This window comes from Panthera uncia, chromosome F2 (assembly GCF_023721935.1).
Source record: "Panthera uncia isolate 11264 chromosome F2, Puncia_PCG_1.0, whole genome shotgun sequence".
Taxonomy (NCBI): Eukaryota; Metazoa; Chordata; class Mammalia; order Carnivora; family Felidae; genus Panthera; species Panthera uncia.
In genome coordinates, this window is record NC_064812.1 from 56,281,632 (window position 1) to 56,302,796 (window position 21,165).

Genomic DNA, 21,165 nt, shown 5'->3' on the forward strand with positions numbered 1-21,165 from the left:
TCAATGGGAAAACAAAACAAAACAAAACAAAAATCTTGCTTTTTCAGCAGTTTCAACAAAGTTCTGGGCTTGAGCCTCAGACTCTGATTGGCTTAATTTAATTATGAGCATTTGTCTTTTTCTAAATAAATCACCACAGTCTGAAGAATCAGAGGCTCTAAATGGCCAAGCCTGGTTTACCAACCAACTCATGGGAACAAATAGAGTCAATTTCACCACATAGAATAAGAAAAAAGGAGGACAATGCTTGAAGGAAAATTGGAAGAGTATTTATCAGAATTAGGCAGAACATCAAATATGCACTACTCAATAGACATGCTGTTATATTACCCATATAGTAATTTATTTAAAAAAAAAAACCTAAGTAAAAGAGTACAGATATATCCACCTGTATACAAGCTAGCTCTAATCTTAAATCCACAAACTATTAATTAGGAGGTACTCTAAACAGGATGTGATACTCCAGAGATTGTTACTTAGGTTTTTAACAATTATTATGAAAATTTTCACCATAAGATTTTAATTAGCTTAAGAGATATTAGAAATAGCTCTCACTGATGAAATCTTGGTACCAGATAGATAATCAGTGATAAAAGTGGTCATCAGTTCTCTTGCATGCATATAAATAAGGTGTAAGAATCCTCCAAATGTCACAGCCTATCAATTTTACTATAACTCAAGAACCATAACTACAGTGTCCCATGTTCCTGTATTTCATAGAATGAGCAATGGTCTAAACCATTAAAATATTGTTGCTTTTGATGCAGTGAGACTTTCACGTACAATACTTGGAAGGATGAGACTCTAAGTGAGTAAGGAGCCACTGAGACTTATTTAGGCATCAACAAAAGTTTCTTAGGATAGTATGCATTAATTTATCAAAATAACAACTTTTTTTTCTGTCATTAGTATAAATGTTCAGGTCATAATTGTATACAACTCAGCTGAAACTTAGGAGTTCATAACAAAATACACGAATTAAGGCAAATAATTTACACTGCCGAGAGCAATATTAGGATGTATGATCATAATTTTATGCTATAAATACTGAGAAGCAATAATACATTTTTTGATCAAAATATCAATTTGAATTTCAAATGATGTTGATTTTCTAACACAAATTCTAATTTTTTTTTAGTTACATATTTTTTTTTGTGATGAGGACTTTTATGATTTGTGCTCTGCAATTTTAAAATATTCAATTCAGTATTATTGACTATGCTCACCATGTTGCAGTAAGTACATCCCCATGACTGATTTATTTTATAACTGAAAGTTTGTACCTTTAGACACCTTTTGTCCATTTTGTCCACACCCACCATACTCCCTCTGGCAACCATCTATCTGTTCTCTTACATCTATAAGCTTGTTTTTTTTTTTTCTATAAGATTCTACTTATAAGCGAGATCATATAGTACTTGTTTTTCTCTGAAGTATTTACTTAGCATAATGCCCTCCAAGTCCATCAATGTTGTTGCCAATGGAAATATTTTCTTCTTTTATTTTTATAGCTGAAGAGTACTCCTGTGTGTGTGTGTGTGTGTGTGTGTGTGTGTGCACGTTATGTGTGTGTAGTATAATGCTGCAGTGACTATATCTTTTCAAATTAGTATTTTCATTTTCTCTAGATAAATACTCAGGAGTGGAATCGCTAGATCATATGGCAGTTCTATTTTCGATTTTTTGAGGAACCTACATACTGTTTTTCCATAGTGGCTGTACTAATTTATTTTCCCACAGGGTCCTCTTTTCCCCACATCTTGGCCAACACTTGTTATTACTCATCTTTTTGATACCAGTCATTCTGACAGATGTGATATTCTCACTGTGGATTTGACTTGCATTTCCTTGATGATTAGTGAGGTTGAACATCTTTTGATGTGCTTAAGCCATCTTTAGAAAAAATATCTATTCAGATTCTCTGCCAAGTTTTTAATGATTTGTTTGTTTGTTTGCTATTGAGTTGTATTTCTTCTTTTTGTATCTTGGATATTAATTCCTTATCAGATATATGATTTTCAAATGTTTTCTCCCATTCATTTGGTTGCTTTTAATTGGTGTAAGATCTCAACTGGTGTTTTATGTTTATAACCACCAGTCTATAGCAATTGAAAAGTCATATGGCCTTAGGGCATCGAGGTGGCTCAGTCGGTTAAGAGTCCAACTCAATTTCCACTAAGGTCACCATCTCACCTTTTGTGAATTAAAGCCCCACATCAGGCTCTGTGATGACAGCGTGGGGCTTGCTTGGGATTCTCTCTCTCTTGGTCCTTCCCCGCCCCCTCCCCATTCTCTCTCTCTCTCTCAAACTAAACAAACATTAAAAAAAAAAGTTATATGGCCTTAACCCCTTTGAAACATGGGTATGTGAACCTGTTGGAAATGGTGGTCTTTATCTTGCTTCATCTGAATAAGTGAAACTAGCTCTACTAATTTGAATAGCTATGTGTTGCTATTATGAATTACTTAATAGTATCAAATATATCAATTTTAAATATAAAACATGTTTTATCTTATTTATTTTATTAAGAACTGCGAAATGAGTATACTGTTATGCTTCAACACAGGGTAAAGCACAGAAAGTGGTAAAAAGTAAAGCATTTTATTTATTTTTCTGTTACATGAGAATTAGGGCTTTCATTTTTAACATCTTTCAAAAAAAGGAAACAAATAAAATAACATTGGTTACCATGCATTTGTCATACATACATGCTTTTTATTGACCAGTAAATAGAGGTCTATATCTCATATTTATATTTAAACTCTCATATATGAAACACAATGTTAATATGCATTAATTAAATAACTTATTCATTCATTTAATGCTTCTACAAATAATACTTGGAAGAAAAGGGTTTCAGGCAGGCTTGAGACTATTCTTTTATGTTATGTTAATAGTATATTTTTATGAGATATAATTAACATATAACATATTAGTTTCAGGTGTATAACAAAATGATTAAATAAATGTATATATTGCAAAATTATCACCATAGTGAGTCTAGTTAACATCCAGAACCACTCATAGTTACAAATATTTTCTTTCTTGTGATTGATAAATTTTAAGATCTAACTTTCATATCTATCAATTTTTACTCTGAATGTAAATGTAGCTCCAATCAAAAGACGTAGGGTGTCGGATGGATAAAAAAAATAAATAAAACCCACATTCTGCCTACAAAAGACTCATTTTAGAACTAAAAATACCTGCAGATTGAAAGTGAGGGAATGGAGAACCACTTACCATGCAAATGGATATCAAAAGAAAGCCATAGTAGCAATACTTATATCAGACAAACTAGATTTCAAAACAAAGACTATAGCAAGAGATGAAGAAGGGGTCTATCCAACAAGATTAACAGTTGTAAATATTTATGCCCCCAACATGAAAATCCCAAATATATAAAACAATTAATAACAAACATAAGGGAACTCATTGATAATAATACAATGATAGTAGGGGACATTAACACCCCACTTATATGAATGGACAGATTGTCTAAGCAGAAAATCAACACAGAAACAATGGCTTTGAATGGCACACTGGATCAGATGGACTTAACAGATATATTCAGAACATTTCTTCCTAAAACATCAGAATAAACATTCTTTTTGAGTGCTCATGGGACATTCTCCAGAATAGATCACATAGTAGGTCACAATCAGGCCTCAACAAGTACAAAAAGATTGAGATCATACCATGCATATTTTCTGACCACAATGCTATGAAACTTGAAGTAAACTACAAGAAAAAATTTGGAAAGACCACAGATACATAGAGATTAAGAACATCCTATTAAAGAATGAATGTATTAACCAGAAAATTAAAGAATAAATTTAAAAATACATGGAAACAAATGAAAATGGAAACATGACAGTTCAAAACCTTTGGGATGCAGCAAAAGTGGTCATAAGAGGGAAGTATATTGCACTACAGTCTTATCTCAAGAAGCAAGAAAAATCTTAAATACACAACCTAACCTTACACCTAAAGGAACTAGAAAAAGAATAAGAAATGAAGCCTGAAATCAGCAGAAAAAGGGAAATAATAAAGACTAGAACTGACTCAGTCAGTTAAGCACAGAACCCAATGCGGGGCTTGAACTCACAAGCTATAAGATCATGACCTGGGCGGAAGTCAGCCACTTAACTGACTGAGCCACCCAGGTGCCCCTGCCTGACCATTTATTGAAGTGCAAATCTAGTCTTGTTCATCAGCACCAATGAGCTCCTCCTTAAAACAACTTATTTTAAAACCTAATTTTCCTTTTTGTCCCCATAAAAACCCTGAGTCCATTTCCTGCAATCAGGACACTAACTTGGGTTTCTACTTAAATCTGTGTGCCCCAAATTTCAAATAAACACTTTGCCTCTTGAACTGGCTTCATGTTTTTAGCTTGATGGATAAACAAAATATTCTATATCCATACAATAGAATATTACTCAGCTATAAAAAAAGAATGATGCTACAGTCTGGATGGACCTTGGAAAAATTATGTTAGGTGAAAGAAACCAGTCACAAAGACTATGTATTATACGATTCCAACTATGTGAAATATCCAGAATAGTTAAATCCATAAAGACAGAAAGTAGATTAGTGATTTCTGGAAGCTGAAGATCAAGGAGAAATAGGTAATGATGGCTAATGGGTACAAGGTTTCTTTTGGGGATAATAAAAATATTACCTACCTAAAACCTACTATATTGTAATTTAAAGGATGAATTCATGGTATGTGAATTAATCTCAATAAAAAATAAAGTTTATAGTCTTTAACTCTTTTTTTTTGTATTTTCTTATTAATCACTTCACTATTCCATTACAGCATGCCCAGAACTATCTACTATGTTCTAGCAACATGCTAGGTGTAAGAGTCATAAAGATACAGTACTGAGGTCAAGAAGCTAACTTTGTAGAGAAGAAAATAGAAACATAACAAAAACCTATAACATCATGAAGCAGAATAGAAGACAGTATACAACAGTTAACGGAGCTGGACTTTCTGGATTCAAAAACCAGTTTAGCCACTTTCTGAAAGTGATCTTATGCGAAGTAACCTTTATAAACTTCTATTTTTCCCCAGGGAAATTGAATAACAGCACCTATCTCATTGTATGATTTGAGTATTAAATGAAAGTTTGAATGGAAACATCTGGTATAATGCCTGGTTTATAGTCTAAACACTAAATAAATGGTAGCCATTATCATTATGCTAGACATGTGTTCAAATTGTTATGGGAGCTTAAAGAAGAAAATACATAACTCTTTCAAAAGTCCAGGCAGTCTTTCAAGTGTGAGGTTGAATTTGAAGGATTAGTAATATTTAATAAGGAAAATAATTGAAAAGTGACATTCATAACACAGGAAACAACAGATCGTATGAACAAGCAGCTCTTGGCCATCGTTCCCATTCACTGGTCCTTAGAGAAATGCCATTCTGTGATGAACTTTCTGTGGCAGAAATGTCATTCTGTGATTTAACTTTCCCCAACAAAATTAGAAAATTAAAAAAAAGAGAGAGATTGAATTGAATTTAAAAACTTTCTTTCATGTACTTTATAAAATGGACCTTTATTTTGATATTAATCATATTCCAATTTTAGTAGGTTTTTATATAGTCACTATTTTATTAAATAAGAGAAATAGCACATGGAAGCATTGCTTTTAATTCTGCCAGATAAATCACCACTTTTCTTTTGATAATCATAATTTATTTACTACTTTGTTTCACATTTTACTGCTTAATGCAATATGAGAGTCTGGTAATCACTGTTCAGAGTGGGATTAAATGAGTTCAGAAAGGTAGGCAGGAGTTAAACTGTGAAGATTTCTTACCCTGTTAAAATTAGATTTCATTTTGGATGTGATGGGATGAGAACATGGGAGAATGTTAACAGGCTTGTGACATAATCAAATAAAAATAGCCATTAATAAACATTATTATATCAATAATTGAAAAAAAAAAACCTTCTTCCTCAATAATTTAAAACTTCAAATTACACAGCTTGGGGATAGGATATACAACATACCAAATTTAATTAAGTAGAGTGTATATGTTTGCATGTTTTCATGTGTACTCCTTAAAAAACAAACAAAAACAAAACAAAACCACACTTAAACTAAAATATTGGCTAGTGTCTCTGGTAGACTGAATTTAGATGCCATGGAAAAAGAATGGAATATAACTTCTACAACATGAGATAAGCTGTTACATTTTTATATGACACACTTTATTTTTCCAAAACAATATTATGAAATTATATAAAATGTCTTAAAATAATATTTTAAAATAAGCCAAATTATTTATTACAGTTTTTCCTTGAATTGAATAATTCTATATATTTGCACATTAAAAGCTTCAAGTCATGCAAAAGATATATCCCTGTTTTAATTGATCATCCAGTGGCTGTTTTTGCATAATTCACCAATTTCACATTCAAAATTATTATATACATGTCCTTAGTGCTTTTAGAAAAAATAAAAAATAAGATAAAATTACGATTATTATGCATAACCTTCATATTATTTTTCTCTGAGCTCAATGGAAGATAACACTGAATTTAAAATAGGCTATTACATAGGTTTCAATAGTAAGAGTCTTGCCAATGCTAGTCCTCATTCATAGTTACATATCTGAGAAAACATTTGTATAATCTCTCTATGTAAGCTTTGAAACAATTTGTAGGTGTTAGTAATGCCACAAAACATCAATCATTCACATCCATTTATTTCAGTACATAATGAGTTAATTTGGATATCCCTGTGTTAAGTCCATACTATAACCCATTAGATGAAATCACTTTTAGAGATGATATTAGTCTTATAATGCATAGAACTATAAGGATATTCATAATGTCATTATGATATTATAATAATGAAGTGGTCAAAGAATGAAAAATCTCTTCTAAGAGGTTTGATTTTTCTACATGAAATTATGGAAGAGGTGGTTAATTATATTTAGCTCAACTTGGCTCCAAAATGGTCAAGTTTGAAATATTCTTATAAAAGATTCTGTGTCTAATTTTGACCTATTTTATTTTTCAGTTTTAAAATTTTTGTTGTGACAATATGCCTTTGAAGTATGAACATATATTATTATTGTTGAGAAATGAGAGGTAAGGTTTCGGAAAAGAGATAGTGTCAGAATTAAGTTAGAGAAATAAAACTACTAGTGACATTCTCGAATAAGAGAATTACTATAGGGTTTTGACTTATGCACTTGTGAAGGCTGGTATCACAGTCTTGGTCTACTGTTTCATCTCCACTCAACCTGAATGCACAAGACAGGCAGTAAGGTTTGAAAGACGGACAAGGAGGGAAGAACAATGATGACTGAAACCTGTGTCATCATGGGAGACCCTATTGGCCTTTTCTCATTTCCAAGCCTCCAATCTCACTGCCATGGATAACTTGTAGACAGAGCTGTCACTATACCAAAGAACCAAACCTGCTGCTGGCTCGGACCTGAGACATTGACAATGGAGCTCCAGCAGGAGCTGGAGGCCTGGGCTGGGCTTCTGTCCATGCCAATAATCTGAGTAAGCAAAAGCACAGAAACTTTGATGAGCTACAGAAGAGCTAGAACTTATCAATCTTCCTAGAGTGAACACAGCTACTGCTTTATTTTCCAAGTCTCACACAGATATCTCATGCGGCCAAATATAAGCAAAAAACATAAAAGGAAAAGTTTCTGGGAAATGTAGTTCAGCCTATCCAAGTCAACACATTCTAAAGCCATCAGAGTCAGCTAGGCACCCAAATACCCTTTTTTGACCATACTTAACTTCCAAATAGAGATGATAGTAATGTCATGCTTCTGCCTAATATTATATACCTATCCTGCATACAATGAAAAGCATGTTAACTTTCTCCTCCTACAGGTACAATGTCATCTTGTCTGTTTTTTAATTAATGTCCCATTCTTCTGGCTGAGTCATAGTCCCTCTGTTTGATATCCTGTAACTAAAATATTGAACTATTAAATCAGCTAGTGCTTACAAATGTGATGTTAGATAGGAGAGTAGTAGATGAAAAGAGAAAAACAATCAGTTACTAAATTTCTAAATATATTTATAAAAGTTAGGAAGAAATACACGTAACTGGTACAGTTTTCATTTTTGCAAGCAGCAACATGACTGTAGCTGATACATACCTAACTTCTTTCTCTATACATTCTTTCTCCTTTGCCCTCAGCTAGTCAAAGTTCCTTGAATACCAGGGTGATGCGAACTTTTAATGCTGTCAGAAGTGAGTTGTTGAATTAGTTCAGTCCTACTTGGATTGTGTTGTTACAGCTCTCCATTGACTTGATCCAGAAGATACGGAAGTACTAAGAGACATCCTAGAAAATCTTCTGAATTCCAAATAGAATCCTCTTTTTATTCACATCGTGTAGTAGTAACCCAAGTCTGTCCTAGAACTGAAGATTAGTCACCCCAATTGGCACAAACTCATTACTTTGCTTGATAACTTATTGGCATACAGAGCCCCAAAGAACCAAACGGCAGACTCCACTTTTGGTTTAAAGTAACCCATTGTGTGTCCCTTGGAGGAAGCATTCTATCTTCGGAAACTGAGACCTCTAGATCAGCAAAGCTTACACTTGTGGGGATAGGAAACAAAATTTTGTTAGAGGATCAATAGGGGTAAATATGAAGAAAAGCTGTTCACATTAACACCACTTAATTACTAAACCCATGAATACTAGCTTAGGAAAAAGCCAGTATATACACTGTATGCTATCAACTGGAGGACATTGCTCAACTAAATATAAGGCACTGGAAGATTTGATTTCTTTATCTAAATTATGAGAGATGTAGTGTTATTCTTGCTTTGATTAAAGAGTGGTGTAGTTTGAAATGTACCTTTTTTCCAGATTTGCTTGCCAAGTAGTGCTGTTGTGTTTCAGTTTCGATTTTTACATTTTTATCCTGTCACTATTTCATTGAGGTATGAATATTTATTTCCTAAGTAATGCTGACTATTGAGCAATGAAAGGCAATAAACCAGAATGGAAGCAGCATGGGTTGTGGAAACACATAACCTGGGTGTACACCTTGGCCTTGTCATGTACTAGGAATAATCTCCAGGGAGTAAATGTCTATGACTCTTAGTCTTCTCAGTTTTAAATGGGTGTAATAATAACACATCACACTGTTTTGTGAGAATTCGATAAAATGTATATAAAACAGAATAATTATGTGCCTACATAATAAACATTAGTATTCTAATTGCATTTTAAATGGTAAAATGCATATTCTCCTATAAATGAAGCAGGGTAAAATATTATAAGGTAAGGAAAGACTCATAAATCAAATAATTGTATTCAAAATGTATTCTAGAAATTGCATTTGCTGCTTGTGCTATGTAACAAATACTGAAACAACGTAAAAAATATTTATTTTTCCCTATCTCTGTTAATCATCAGAAGAATGCAATTGCATTTAAATAAGTATTTAAATAAGTATTTTAAAAGATTAAACTGTTAAATATATGTACATTATATGCATATTATGTATTCATTGTATACATATTATATGAATTTGATTTCCCTACAATATTTATATTTGTAAATCTGCCAGAAATTTGGATATCCCATGCAGTATTTGGAAGTTTATTTTCCATCAGCTTAGTCTGTGTAGTCTGCACTGTGTAAGTCAAATCCCTAAGCAACTTTCAACTAAAATCAATGAATGTATAGAAGATCAAATGGTGTATTAAAGAAATATATTCTCTATCCTATCTTTGATTAAATGGCTGTCTAAGTGTGCTCAAAGCATGATTTTTTTTTCGGTATGGTGGAGTCTATATCCCAGCACTTGGTCAAGATTAACAATGAGTGTTCTCAGTCTCTCACGATTTTTTCTTTTAATTTTAAATTTTCTTAAATCACTCATAAAAACATAGCCAAAGATATCTTCCATTTTGTATGCATGTTCTCTAATCTTATTTATATTCTAATATCTAGTTAAAACACACCATTATGAGTTCCAAAAATAAATTTCCCTTTGTACTAAGTGTTCAAATTATGCCCCTCCTTATTCTAAGTGATCATATTATGAGAAGGCACCTGTTTGTTCTATTCTAAGTTAATATTTATTAAGGATAAGGCCTGAAATCATCAACCCTTTCAATAGTTCTTTAGAAATGTAAAGTAAAAAATAATAATTGTATAGAAACATTCTGAGCTTTTAGTTGTAAATTGATGCAAGATAAAAGAAGTTATGATGGCAATTATGTAAATGAATATAGAAAATTAGCTTGCCACTGCACTTGTTTCAGGAATAATTTTAAAGGCAGAAGGCAAACAAAAGAATTAGGATCTAGTTCAAAAACACAACAGTGTCATTGACATAAATGGCTTCCATTCATTTGATGATCACAAAGACAACAACGCTAACCTTTATTTTTTTTAAACTGTTACTGATTTATGTGTTTGTCTTCTGTACTGTATGCTTATTGAGTTAAAATTTCAGCTTCTCAAGAATTGCTGTGTTGAAACACAAAACATTTGAAAAGGTTAAACCTTTCGTGTGTAATGAGAAAGTAACCCACCTACTTAAGAATAACTAAATAAATGGTTAAAAAAACACAAAGATTTCTGCCAATGAAACAAAAGCTAATAATAAATAGGGTCTGCTTTTCCTATTAAATCTTACTCTGTGCTGTATTTTTTTCCAATGTATGCTGTATTTTCCAATGTATTGCTGTCCATTTTGAAGAAACCAATTCTAATTTATATAATATCAGGCATTTAGATCTCAAGAATTCTGAAAATAAACTACACATGACACGCCCAAGAAATATAAGTGCTGTACAGTTAGTGTGATGTGCAAGAGAGTGCGTGGGTGCAAATACGAAATCTTTTCGGACAATAAATCTATGAAGAGTAAGTGAGGCTCTTCCTCCATCCTTCTATCAATAGCTTCACCATCAACAATAAATGTTTGCTTTAAATCTACAGATTTGGGATTCTATTAGGAATAAAAAACAATCTTGTCCCTTCAAGAGCCTTACAATCTAGAATAAATAAAGAAAAATTAACACAGCTGGGCAGTTAAGATAAATACTTCAGATATTGGGGTGCCTGGGTGGCTCAGTCTTTTAAGCGTCTGACTGCGGCTCAGGTCATGATCTCATGGCTTGTGGGTTTGAGCCCTGCATCGGGCTCTGTGCTGACAGCTCAGAGCCTGGAGCCTGCTTCAGATTCTGTGTCTCCCTCTCTCTCTGCCCCTCCCCCTCCCATGCTCTGTCTCTGTCTCTCTCTCTCTCTCTCTCTCTCTCAAAAATAAATAAACATTAAAAAAAAATACTCCAGATATTAAGAGATGAGAGTGATTATCAATGGAAGACCTCAGGGATGAAACTACCAGAGAAGGTGGCTTGTGAAAGATAATGCTAATATCTGCTTGATAAAAGTTATGTGCAAGGCATTCTCTAAGTTCTTTATAAATAGGTTCTCATTTAATCTCCAACAGTATATGGAATATGTAGTATTGTTTTCCTAATTGAACTGATAGAGAAAATGGGGCATAAATCAAATTGCTCAAAGCTACACCACTATTAAAGCACCACAACCTGGATTTTTCCCACTCTGAAATTTAATCTGAATAAAGGGTAGTAAGAGCAAGACTCAGAATGTAGGAAGGAAAAAAAAAAAGACAATTGTTAAGAAGTATAAATGCACGTATACAAAGCCCTAACATAGGAAATATTATGGAGCACATATCTAATATCACATTCTAATTATAAATCAATAAAGATGATTTTGTTTACCCTCGAGTTTCTGTATAATAAAGGATAAAGTTTTGTCACTAGTGTTTAGAAACAGATTCTCTGGCAACAATATTAATTTGTATTTCTAATTACTTATAATTATTGATAAGATCCTGAGCCACTACACATTCTGCTGGGCACTATGACAAATATTTTATATCCCTCAAGTCTTGAAAACAGGTTTGTGGACACAGCACCATACCCAACAAGAAAATCAGAAAAATATACAAAATCATACAATCTTTGCAGTCTTGATTTTTTTTAGTTTTACCTATTGTTGCAGAGCTACTATTGAATAACATCTATTTTAACTTGATCTTTAATATTTTTGGGAAGAGTCTATTTGAATAGTTTCAAATAAAAATATAGTTTACTTATTTTTAAGATTTAGATTCTCTTGGGGAAGAGAGAATCTTTTTAAGCTAACAAGTTTCTGTCTTTGCATATAAATCAGAAAATTCTTTACATGAATTTAAAATTCCCTGCAAACCAATATTTAGAATTGATAAATAGTTATTGCATGTATATAGCATAACATTTTAAGGTAACATAACATAATAAGCATGATACTCATTTTAATTTTGAAATATATAACATTTTATCAGAATCTTTTTATAAATAGCTGATCAGAATCCTGAGAAGAAAAAAAGAAAGAAAGAAAGAAAGAAAGAAAGAAAGAAAGAAAGAAAGAATTTAAGGATTAATAGAAAGAAAAAAAATACTGGGATATGTGATTATCTTAAGTGGAAATGAATAGAATGTGTGAAAAAATATATATAAAACACTATCAGTTAGATGAAATAAATGAAATTTACTTAGAACTTATAAATCTGACAATCAAGAAAGGAAACAAAAATTTATATAAAAGTGCAAGGCTTCGCTCTTGGTATACTAGTAACTAGCTCTCTGGAAAAAATAAAAATAAAAAAATAAAAACTATCTGGTTTGAAGGATTTGCCAATTTCCATGGACAAAATATTCCTACCATGGTCAATTTCAAGTTATCAATATATCACTGAACAAGGAAGTAGAAAGAAGTGCTAAACAATCCAATCTCTTGGTACAGTGCCAACCATCTTCAGCATACCTCTGCTTTGGCTTATCTGTCATCTACCATGAGAAGTTCCTTGCAAACACAAATTCAATTTCCTATCTTTCGTATGTATGATGTATATGTAACATACTAGACAATGATCATAACAGAGAAGCAGAAAAGCCGGAGTTGCCAAGGCATTGTTTACTTAACTAGTATTGTAGCATCCACATTTCAGTTCCATCCAGAACCATATTCAGCTCTGTTCCTACATTACTGCTCTTCCCAAGGACAGTGAAACAAAATCCTTTTCCTTGCTGCATGAGTACAATACAAAGGGTCGGATGATACGGAGCAAAATACACAGTCTGTGGAGTAAACTTGCCTTATCTATCTATCTATCTATCTATCTATCTATCTATTATCTATCTATCTTCCCTAGGGTATTAAAAGCTGAGAAGACAATGTTTGGCAGCAATAATTTGAGTGAGGGATGCCTCTTTAGCTGTAGAAATAATTAAATCTGCTACTTAAAATCTGTTTTTGGAACAAGTACATGAGTAGAAAGTTAATAATTAAGGTTTCTGATATAAGAAAGTAACATTCCAACATAGCACACATGATTCAGGAACAGTGTAAGATACACAGCAGAGTGTTAGAACTGGATGAAACCTGCAGAAGAGGAACGCAAACCATAGAGCATAGTCTTTGAGTTATACCCTAAGGAGAAAATAATATAAAACCTTTACTGAATGTCACTTATTGTCTGTTTTATATAAATTATGGTTGTTAACTATACCATAAAGTCTACACCACTCTTATTTTCATAATTTCCTCACTCACACTCATGATGTGCCTCTTTTAGGTAATACTATAGTAAATATACTATAGTATTTAACATACAATATATATTTATATATATATTTTAATATACTATAGTATATTAAAATCTGGGAAAAATTATGTCCAGTCTAACTTCTTCAATCAACATTCTTGAATCAGAGTGGACAAAATCAGATTCTGCAGCATTCCTTTACAGACTTTGGCTGAAACAGGGCCTATCTTTCCTTGGATGAACTAAATGTATCTATGCCTACATGTGAGTCATTAGCTTTCAAAATTCAGTGTTAGTTAATTTTGGCCAGGAAAATGCTTTATTTGGGAACAGCAAGCTTTAATAATAAGGTGGGTAAACAGGGATGAGAACTAGTTTTCCCCAGAAGATATAGGGCATTCAAAAGAGAGAAAAAGGTATATGCGTATGCAAGTGTTATGATTAATTTGCTGCAATGACTACTCAGCTATAGCAGAAAGCTGCGGAAAATAAACTGAAAGGTAAATAATTAAAGGTCATATGTAGATTTTTATTTCTTAAGGTTTTCACTTTATCTGGCAGATCAATTGTTTTAAAACTTTTGTGTAGAACAGGAGGGCTTTTTTGTAGTAGGTGCTATTACTTAGTCACTATATTTCATGCCCTCTATACCCCCGTCATGGTTTCACTATGGGTTGAGCATGTTTCTTTATTATGTGACATCGTAGGCCAATGTCATTTGAGCACATAGGAACTGAGCAGACTCTGAAATGTGCTTGTATTATTTGACCTGTCTCTGTTGCTTCCGCATGTTCATGAAGAAAGAGGCCACAAACGGCCACTCATACCAGAAAGAAAGACACGAGGAGGAAACCTCAAGTACCTGCAGCAAAACCACCTGAACCAATCCAAAGACCTATGGACAAGAAAAGTAAATGTTTGCCATTGTTAGACACTGACATCTGAAAGATCTTCATTACATGGCATAATCACAGTAAATGGTGAACTTATCTTTAAATATAATTTTAGCTGTGCTGAACAAATAAAAAAAAGTGGAATTATAGTTGATTGGGTATGAGACACTCAAAACACGGCCTGAGTTAGCTTCTCTTTTGCCTATTCCTGGTGGCTTTGGTTTGAAAAGAAATTCAAGTTATCTGGGAGTATAAAAGGATTTTAGGTGGAGGAGTGATCTAATCACATTTCTGCATGTTCATATGTGGGCATGTTTTATGTCTAGCCTAGCAGAGAGAGGATAAATAGAAGAGGAAGAGACCAATGGAAGAAAGACCCAAATGAAGACCTGAACTGAGTAGTGGTAGAAAGATAGAGAAATGGATTTAAGACATTTATCGGGGTAACTGACATGACTAGAAGATCAACTGGAAAGGGTCTGAGGAACAGTTCCCCCCCACACACACAATATGAATGTATATATATATTTTTTATTTTTAAAAATTTTTTAATGTTTCATTTATTCTTGAGAGAAAGAGAGACGAGCATGAATGAGGGAGGGGCACAGCGAGAGAGGGAGACACAAAATCGGAAGCAGACTCCAGGCTCTGAGCTGTCAGCACAGAGCCCGACGTGGGCTCGAACTCACGAGCCTTGAGATCATGACCTGAGCTGAAGTGGGTCGCCCAACTGACTGAGCCACCCAGGCGCCCCAAATGTATATATTTAAAACAACAAAGATCTAACATTTCTACTTTCTGTTTTAAGTCATTTGACAGGCAGAACAAAGAGGTGAGAAATGGAGCTTCACACAGTGTTAGATGAGCACAAATATAACATGTGACACAGGAGGAAAGTTGGACAAAATGATGAAAACTTGATATGCAGGAAATATTAATAAATCATACATCATTTGGTTTCCCTGTTATTTAAATTTCAATCAGAATAAGAATGCAAATGACGATGATGATGATAAGTATTTTAAAATCATGACTTCTCTAAGTAAGGAAATTATAAAGCCATCAGCCTGACAGATTGAAATGAGAAACTACCAGAGAATTTTGAAAAATAAAGAAAATTACAGTTTTAATTGTCAGAATAGTAGAAAAGAGCATGAGTTCTGGCATGAAATAAAATGGTAGCTAAAGAGAAGATAATATACAGTGGTAAAGACCCTTTGGTTTCCATGGCCTCTCCACAACTACTGTTTGAAGCAATCAGGATCCTCACACATGTCAATCTCTCAGGAATCGTGTGTAAGTCAAGTGAGAGTCCTGAGCAGTGGCCGCCATATGGAAACAATAACAGGTCAAAGAGGAATTGGAGACAAGTGCTCCTGCTCAGGAAGATCTCAGTGGAGGCCAAAGGGTTTAATCGTCTGGTTCCCTAATTTATCTTCTCATAACAGCACCCTCAGATCTTGATGGTGAATCAGAGCACTAAGCATCACTTCAAGAAAGTAAGTGCTTAGCCGTGGATCACAGGCCAGGTCTGCTTTGATGCTCAGGGCTTGCAGACTGGTGAATTGGAAGCTTGAAGTTTCCACATTGAAGGAAACAACTTTGATATAAGCCTTGGGGCTGAAATATCAAGAAAGGACTTCTAAGAATCAATTGATGATAAAAGCTCTACCCTGTTTTAACTTACTTTTGTGTATGTGAAAAGAATAGCACCAATTATTCTGTTTGCGAAGCTGGTTGCTTGTTCCTGGTGGCAGGATACCCATACTTCATAGTGAAAGGATGCTAACCCACAGAGAAATATCAAATTAAACCTTTAATGTAAGGAAAAAATATCAAGAACCTTAGAACCTTCAGAAAATATTTCCACTTAAGCAATATCAGATGGAATAGAAAGTATAAATATTCAGCTGCTTTAGTAAATGTGTAAATAATGAGGTCAGAGGCTCTTTCCTATTAAATAGGATGAACTAATGCAAATAGTTGCAAGTAATGAGAACATCCAAAATAAAGCTTATTGGGCTTAAAATTCAGAAGAAAGTAGAATAATATGAGGTCATGAGTCAATGTGAGATTATGTAAGGTTTGCAGTTATTGGAAAAGTTATTGCAACATAAGACATCCTCATTGCAGAAAAGAATGGCGAGAAACTAAATGATCATAGTATTGGAACGATAAGATATTAATAGGTAATTCACAGAAAAAATAGAAATAACCATTAAACATATAAAAAGGTGCTCAATTTCCTTTAGATTATAGAAATTAAAATTAAAACTATAATGAGTATAAGGAGATTCCATATTTTATCGACAAGACTGTCAAAAGTCAAAAGACTTACCACACAGTCTTTGCTGGCAAGCCATGTTCTCATATAATCCTTGTGGAAATAAAAATAATTTTCTATTAAATTAAATAAAAATTATAAGGAGAGAGAGGCCTTTATGAGGGTTGTATGAACCAATGGTGACCATGAACTTAGGAGAATGATTAAGTCAGTAATGCACCTAAAGTTAAAAAAAAAAAAATGGCTGACTATAAAAAAAAATGACTGTTTAATTTATTTTTATTTTACTTATTTTTTAAATGTGTATTTATTTATTTTGACAGAGAGAAAAAGAGAGAGAGAGAGAGAAGGGAGTGCACACACAAGCAGGGGAGGAGCAGAGAGAGAGGGAGGGAAAGAGAATCCCAAGCAGGCTACATAGTTAGCTCAGAGCCTGAAGTGGGGCTCAAACTCACAAACCGTGAGATCATGACCTGAGCCAAAATCAACAGTCAGACGCTTAACCGACTAAGCCACCCAGGCACCCCAAAATGATGGTTCCATTTAAATATGAAATGACACCTAGCATCAACTTTCCCAAATATAAATAATATTTTTTGACTGTTTATATGCCTTTAGTACAACATACAATGTATCACATAAATTATTCAGTCATCTATCAAGTATTTCTTAATTTCATACTTCATTTTAGAGACTTCATTTGGATGTTATGAATATAAAAATGAATCAAATATACATCTTGCCTTCAAGCTGCTCATAATCTAGTGAACAGACAGAAACTGAGCACACAGTTTCAATACAGAATGTTAATATGTTAGAATGATAGACTTGGTATGAGAAAATATGGAACATTTCAATTAGAATAAAGCTGAGTATTTTCAGTACTCTGGCTTACTTGTTATGGCCAATTTCTTCCTTTACTGTCCAAGCAAAATATTTCATCCCTTTTCACTTCTCAACCTTCCAACACTTCCTTCCCCATTGTTACTTTAAATTGATAACCTTACTTCTTCTTTCACTGAAAAGTTCGATAGCTCAAGACTATCACATCTACTTACTGTGTCTGTGCCCAGTTACCCTCTTTTATATTACTGGGGAAGATTTGCCCATGTTCTTAACTACGGCCAAACTTTCCATTTTTCTAGTAGATTCTATCAGCTTTTTCATTCTCAAAACATTGTTCTAGCAATGATCCTCTTTATTTTCTGCATTATAATTTTTTTTCTGTTACTGTGACCATTACAATCAGAATAAATATGCACCCACCAAGACACTAAAATTGCTTTTGTCAAGATCGCCAATGACCTCTATGTCATTTAGCTCCCATATTATGAACTATAAGCAGCATTTTACACAGGTGATCATTTCTTTCTCCTTGAAATGTTTTCTTTGCTTGGATTCTAAAGCTCCTGATTCTCCTGGATTTCTTATTATCATTGGCTGTTTGATTCCTTTCCTGATTTCTCATATCCTTCATCTTTTAATGTTAGAATACCAACAAGGCTTCTTTTCCTTGATTCTCTTTTTACTTAGCATTTACTTCTTGGTCATCTCATCCTTTCTCTTGACTTTAATAACATTGATATGTTAACAATTTCATAATTTACATCTCCAGTTCAAAACTTTCCCCTGAACACCTCAGTCTCTCTCTGTTTCTCTCTCTCTCTCTCTCTCTCTCTCTCACACACACACACACACACACACACATACACACAAATACGCACACACACAGGCCCATATATAACCTTTCCACTTTGGTGTCCATTTGAAATCCCAGAAATTACAAAACTAGAGGTGAATTTTGAATATATTCTTTGCAAAACATAAGTTTTATCCCCTTCTGTCACAGAAATCCATTTTAGATTTTCAAGAAATAACAGGCATTTGATATTTCCAAACAAGATACTGAGTCTTTTGTTGTTCCCCTAATTCACAAATTCTGTAAGAGCAAACACTTTGTGAAAATTCAGGAAAATGTGGCTAGGAATTTAAGTAGGCCAATCATTACATATATCATTGCATATATGAAAACGTGTAGAAAACAATGTCTCTTTGAATATAGCTGCTAAATTTCTTTCCCAATGCCATGGCATGGGTACAGGGTATGAGATTCAAATTTGTGATGCACACATTACCACAACTCATTATGAGCTTTCAGGGTTATTCACAAATAATGAGAATGTTAAATCCTCATATGCCCACAAACTCCTACAGTATTAATTAGATTCTGCATGAAATTTTAACATAGATTATCAACATACTGTCCCCCATATATGTCTTGTAGGAGAAATTAAATCTTTAACCCATCTCTGATTACTCCAACCCATAGAAATATTTATCTGTCAGAACTTCCAGAACAAGTAATATTTATACCGCATATATACAAGAGTCGGCAAATACCTCAAAGGGTCCTGAGTCCGCATTCCATTATTAACTCCATTCTCAGATACAGACCTAAATTTAGGAGAGATAAAGCAAATTATCAAAACAGAGTCACATACTTTCCTTATATTTAGTTTACTTTTATAATTTGACTAACCCTGTTATAATAACTATCAATAATAAATTATTAAAATAATTATAATACCTAAAATCAGACTACCAATCTCTAGTGAAATGTTCTAAGGCTCAGATACTGAGATTGTAAGAATGATATAATAAATATCTTTTGATTAGTGGATTATAAAAGCTATATAGTAGAGGGCAACATACTGAGGTTTCTCAGCCCTCACAAAATCAGTGTATATAAGGGCAAAAGTTGAAGAATACATTTTTGTCTAAAGGTATTCTCATGTACAATCGTCCTACTACCACAGGAAACTGAGAATGACCATTCATACTATAATCTTTCCACTTCAAAAAACTCAAGTTTTTAGAGCAAAAAAAATCTCAAAAATCTAAAGGTTTACCAAAGAACCTTCTTCACTGAGATTGCTTGACAAAAGTATAGTTTAACAGTAAATTTGGTAAACATTAATTTCCAAAATGTAATTAAAGCAAAATAGTTCTTGAAAGGAATATACGGGATCTTTTCTAAAGATAACTTAATAATAATCACAACACTAACAAGATGAATTCATGTGTAGATTTCTTTTATTCCAGAAACCAAATTATATCTAACAATAAGAAAAACAAAACATAACAAACTCTTCAAATCTACCTAAGCATTGCTGGCAAAGAAAAAATAGTACTCGGGATAAAATTTTAAATAGAAACTCACCGTGCATAAAACCACACTACAGAAAATAGATGTAAATGGACATTTTTTTTTCTCAACAATCACGGGCAAGAGAAGAACTAATTGAAAACCAATAAATTAAGTACAGTGCAGCAAGCGGTCTCTAGCTAACTCGGCCTATACATCAATAGGTCATTCTCAGTTAATTAAGTGAAGGCATAATCAGCTTAATTTATGTAGTTCACAGAAGTTAATGATATCATAGTACAGTACCTGACGTTTGGCCTGTCCTTACAACTTGTTTTATATGTTCAGTTCATTTTGCTGTTCCTCAGCACGGGCACTTTATTGCGGTAGCTCACCTCCAGTGTTTCTCTTCCTGCAGAAAATGGGAAATGTAACAGTGAAAAAAAATGAAAATCCAAAGATCACTTAACAAAAACTTATTGTAAAAATGACCTGATGTTTCAGTGAACTACTTTGCATTATATAAATATCAACTGCAGCAATGAGCAGACGTTTTCTGAAATAAAAGCAAATGTTAAAATAAGATTAATGTAAATGTATATGATATGCACATATAGATATTAACAAAACAGGGAAGGAACTTTTAAAATATTGTGCAACCATCACATATAAGCACGAACTTGATAGATGTAAGAATTATCTGGTATATTTGTAAATTGTGCTGCATTTCAACACTGGTTACACTTGGTACTGAACTCTTCTTTCTCAGGGAGAGAGTTTCTTTCCACTGTCTCTGTAGCTCATCTTCTCTTTTCTGAAGCTGCAAGTTTACACACAAAGACAAACCACAATGTCAACCAATTGGACCTCACTTAAGGAACCTAGGAGATCGATTTGTAAAGCAAAGAATGAACAGGACCCTATTTCTGAAGTACGTTGCTCAAACTGCTCTTTCATTAAAAGATGCTCTTTCTTATTGATTTTGGCTTAAGTAATGAGAAAGCTTATCCAAAAATCTTTAGCATTTGGGCTCAAGTTAAGGAAATCAATACAGTCATTTCCCATTTGAACTGCATATGTGAGTTTTATGTACGAGAGACAAGACAAAGCCAAATTCAGATAAATCAATAACATTGTCAATAGAACATGAAACTGACAAATGGCGTTTTTCAGCAATTAAAGTGAGTTGTAAATATACAAAG

The 21,165-nt window shown here is 33.3% G+C and overlaps 1 long non-coding RNA gene across 1 annotated transcript in view; it reads right to left on the minus strand.

Annotated features, from left to right (window-relative positions):
- Window positions 1-7,213: 7,213 nt before the first annotated feature.
- The window catches only part of LOC125924595 (uncharacterized), a 62,466-nt gene continuing 48,514 nt past the window's right edge, over window positions 7,214-21,165 (minus strand). Inside the window, exons 2-4 of the long non-coding RNA XR_007458481.1 lie at window positions 20,270-20,375; window positions 19,219-19,272; window positions 7,214-7,268 (exon numbers count right to left, since the gene is read on the minus strand). This is a non-coding gene — a long non-coding RNA (uncharacterized LOC125924595). The remainder of the gene's footprint in view (window positions 7,269-19,218; window positions 19,273-20,269; window positions 20,376-21,165) is intronic.